We start from the raw sequence: 4783 nt of genomic DNA, 5'->3' as shown, positions 1-4783 counted from the left end.
TTTTTTCTGATTTAATGTTTAACATTGTGCTTTTCAATTGCTTTTACTTAGAGCAGTGATGGCGAACCTTTTAGAGACCGAGTGACCAAACCGCAACCCCAAACCCGCTTATTTATCATTGGGTGCCAGGTGGGCGTGGTCCACTGGGTAGTTGTGGCTGCAGTGGTCATGGTAGACTGGGTGAGTGTGGCCAAAGTGGGCGTGGTCACCTCGATGTTGCTCGTAGGGAGGGATGCCTGTGGGGGCCAGGTAGGGTTAGGGGAGATCCAGAGGGTCTCTGGCAGGTGAGGCAAGGTAAGGTGAGGCAGGGCAGGGGTGCCATTGCCGCAGGGCAAGGCAGGGCAGGGGCGGGACAGCTGCTGCCTGACACCATCAGCCCCCGCACAGAGGCCAGTGAGCGCATGGGGGCCAACGGTGTCCGTCAGCTGCCACAGCCTGCCGGCCCCTCGACCGGCACACTCTGGGGCTCCGCAGCCTGCCACCAGCAGTTAAGAGAAGCATAGATGCTGTGGGTCATGCCCGGGAAAAAGGAGAGCATGCGAGGCCAGAAGGGATGGGATGGGGGGAGGGAAAACAGCCATGCTGGGATGCATCCGGCCATGTGGGACCTCGGCGAGTTAGCGGGCAGCTGGTTAAAGAGGGACAGTTGCCATCTCCGGGGCATGGCACGCGTGCCCACAGAGAGGGCTCTGAGTGCCGCCTCTGGCACGTGTGCCATAGGTTCGCCACCACTGACTTAGAGTAACCATGAAATGCCTGTCCCTTATGTTCTATATTTCACATGTCCTTATGGCAATGTTATAATATGCCTGTGGTAGTGTTACTCGAAACTTGTATCTTGAATATAAATACAGGTAGGTTGGATCTGATGCTGATGAAGCAATATTTAGGACTGAGCACTAAGGCAGAGAAGATAAAAACCAGAAAGACTCATCTTCAGGATGGAACAAGATATTACCTTTTGGCTCTGCGACAATTTGTTGAATTTTAAATTTGGCTGTATTTTTTTTTAGTACAGATAGTTTTCAACTTACATCCATTCATTTAGTGACCTTTCAAAATTACAGCAGTGCTGAAAAAAAGTTATTTACAACCCGTACTCACATTTATGACTGTTGCAGCATCTCTCAGTCATCCGAACAAAATTTGGGTGCTTGGCAAACAATATGTATAGATGATGGTTGCAGTGTCCTGGAGTCATGTCATCACCATTTGTGACCTGCTCAGTTGGTTTCGAACAAACAAAGTCAATGAGGAAGCTGGATTTGCTTAATGACTATGTAATTAACAATAGCAGTAATTCACTTAACAACCATGGGAAAAAGGTGGTAAAATTGGGTGTGACTCACTTAACCACCTTAATTAGTCATGGAAATACTGGTTGTAATTGTATTTGTATTTTGAGGATTGCCTGTAATTCAAGACCGCTTTTATCATTTAGGATTTTGCAGTGATTGAGAATGTTCAGTTCTTTTTGGAGTGCTTTTCAGTGATCCCTGTCCAAATTTTCATTCAAGTCTTTCATACTTTAAAAATAGTGTTTCAAAGATAAGTTGCTTTGATCTTTGTGATAATAGTTATCAAAATTGTGACCAGAAGAACACCAATAGCAAGAGAAGTTTATCTTCTCCCATATTATGTTTGTCTCCTAAGAAAACTATTCCTGGAGAGAAATGTCACTAACCTCTAAAAGTTTTATTTATTGCAAGTATATTTATTTTAGGATGTTCATACTGTAGTGATTTTCAGTCTCAATCACAGTAGAAAACATTTAAATGATATGAAATAAAGATATTGAATTGAAAAATTAAACCATACACATAAACAACCATGCACACATTACATTTGTGAAAAATATGACAGAATGTATTTAATGGTCTAGTGCAGGGGTGTCAAACTCAATTTCACTGAGGGCTGCATCAGCACTGCAGTTGCCCTTGCGGGGCTGGGTGGGTGTGGCCAGAGTGGGTGCAGCCTACTGGGTGGGCGTGGATGAAATGGTGTGGCCTACTGGGTGGGCATGGCCAGTTCCACATCATTCGCATCAAGGGTGCCTATAGAAGCCTGGGCAGGTGTGGGACAGATCTGAGGGTCTCTGGCAGAAGGGGGTAGGACTGGAGCAAGTGCCAAGGCATGGTCCACCAGGAAAAATGCCAAGATGGCCACCACAAAATTGTACATTGGCTCCCAGCTGGCCTGGGCCAGGGCCAAGGTAGTGGGGGCTGTTCCCTCACTGTTTCCAGGATGGCTTCGTGGGCCACATGAAACCACTTCGCAGGCCGCATCCGGACCCCGGGCCTTGTGTTTGATATGTCTGATCTAGTAAATAGCATCTTGAAGGTGTATATAAGAGAGGAATTCCAGGGCTATCTTGAAAAGGCATAGTTAGAAAGATAGATAGAAATCTACAAAATTTACCCTGAACTAGATTACTTACTAGTTAAGGTACTTTCTTTATATGATTGATGAGATTTGTTTCAGAGCAGTTGGGAACTTTATGATCAGATTACATCCCCAACTATCAATTCTAGACAAGTTCTAGTTCTGCCAGGGACGCAGGATGGAGAGAGGTAGTTATTACCAGCTTGCAGTCCATATTTTCTCCTACTTTTTTTTAAGAAACGAAGTTCCAAAACTGATCAACATGTATACTTGTGGTTTCCATCTACAGACATTGTTACAGATTAAAGAAATATACTAGAAGTTGTGATCTCTCACATGCCATGATTATTGTAAAACATGTATTTAGAGCAGAATTTTAGCTCTTTGTTAGATCTTGCTATTACAAGTTAGTTCACTTAACTTATTGCTGTGTGATTGTAGAAGTTGCATTTCCTTGGCTTGTAATAGTCCTAGATCCTGGGCTGGGCGGATTCCAACTTTAAATTATCTGTTGATGAAATGACCTATTCATTATATGCTCCTGTGAGTCATCCGGTTAGTAAATGAGGTCTTGAGTAGAGCTATTTTGCTTCTGTCAAGTGGAATCAAGATGCAGTCACATGTCCATTCAGGTCTCCATTTGCAGATAACAATCCATGAACAGCAATATAAAATACATTTGTTAAAAAAAAATGCTGCAGTTCATCTGAACTTTTCTCTATTAGAAATGATGCAATCTAGGGACCCCACCCTCAAACCACATAACTTGAAACTGAGTTGATCTTGTTACCTTTACAATAAAGAATTGGAAATATATGGCCTGGAGCACAGTTTTGTTTTGTTTTTTTAAAAAAATCCAGTATCATAGAAGGATTTATGCCTTGTTTGAGCTCAGCTCTTAGAGCAATGTCTTATAAGTCATTCCCGGAAATATGAATAATGGAGGTGGCATATTGTTAATTGTCTTGGCAGCCAGCAGATTTTATTAATCCAAAATAGGCTACTGAACAAGGCTAAATCGGCTACTGAAAAACAACTGGGAGACATCGGCTTGATTTAGAAACCTTCAAGGTTTGCAACAATACAACAATGAAAAATGACTATTGTAAAAGTAACCATAATCACATCTCCCTCCATGCCAATCAGAAAAACAGAAAATTAAGAAAGAATATTATAAAATGTTGGCTACAGTTGCAGAATGAATGGACAAAAATACAAGGACTACTGTATTTTTGCCAGCCATTAAGGTACACGATCCTGGTTTTAATTTTTGACTATGGATGTGAAGAGATGTAGGGTACTCAGTCATTTAATAGGACCAATCTGTAAAACTAATAGGTAAATAAACATACCTTATTAAGTATTTATCAAATATATATGGCCACCCATCTTGTGTGAATTGACTGGTGAAGTACAACAATAATTAAGTGTCATCATTTTTTTTCAAGTTCATTTGCTTGTATCACATTAAATGTGACAGTTTCTGCTTGCTGATCATTGCCTCAAGGGAGCAGTCAATCTTGATATAGCCAAGGGCTGGTTTGTCATTCTTTTTGCATTCCGTAGTCTTTGTAATAATTATTTTCAAATCCATAATTCAAAGGCATCATTCTCTGGCTCTTGTCAGTATCCAGCTTTTATAACTTTATGATTAAAAAAAACCCTATTCTGATATTTGTTGAAGGAGAAGTGTTCGTGATCTTGCTTAAGTTTATTACCGCCTGCCTTCCTTGGATTAATCTCTCCAGAAACCTGCCCATCTTTATCTGTTTTGCTGAAGAAAATAAAACGTCCTGCTGATGTCAGAGGCCTTGTATGGTCAATTAAACGAAAATAAAGCTTCGTGTATTCTCTTGCCTCTTTGTTATCCATCTTATGTTAAATACTCGATCCTATATATCTGTCTTTTCTAGAATTTTTGCATTAATTGGCACTTCTCTTATGAAGGTTTATGCATGATGAATTAATCATATATTAATTTTGTTGCATTAGGAATTAGTGTAATGGTTCAATAATTTATACATTTTCTTGCATCTTTTGCAATCAATGCAGGCACAATCTTTTAAAATTCCCAGGCCATATTGCTAATATTTCTCAGAATTTTAACTGTCTCCTCTGCTGCCGCTTTAAAACATTCTGTGGGCATTTCATCTGTGCCTGGTGCTTTCCTAGTTAATTGCTTGTCTGTTGCCTCTTGCAGCTCATGCTGTAGAAGAATCCATTTCTGAATAATCATTTCTTTGTGCAGATGTGGTTTTTACACCCAAACAAACCCCATTTGTAAAGGGTTTGGTAGTGTTTCCATTTTCTTCTAATCTGTTTATATCTTATCTCTTCCCTAATTCTTGAGTATGATTATTTTATAGTGCTTATAGTGTAAATTTTCTTGTGATTTTTCTGA

This window comes from Crotalus tigris, unplaced genomic scaffold, assembly GCF_016545835.1.
Source record: "Crotalus tigris isolate CLP2741 ecotype Arizona unplaced genomic scaffold, ASM1654583v1 scf7180000018970.2248101, whole genome shotgun sequence".
In the NCBI taxonomy this organism is placed as follows: domain Eukaryota; kingdom Metazoa; phylum Chordata; class Lepidosauria; order Squamata; family Viperidae; genus Crotalus; species Crotalus tigris.
Note: the sequence above shows the minus strand (reverse complement) of the source record.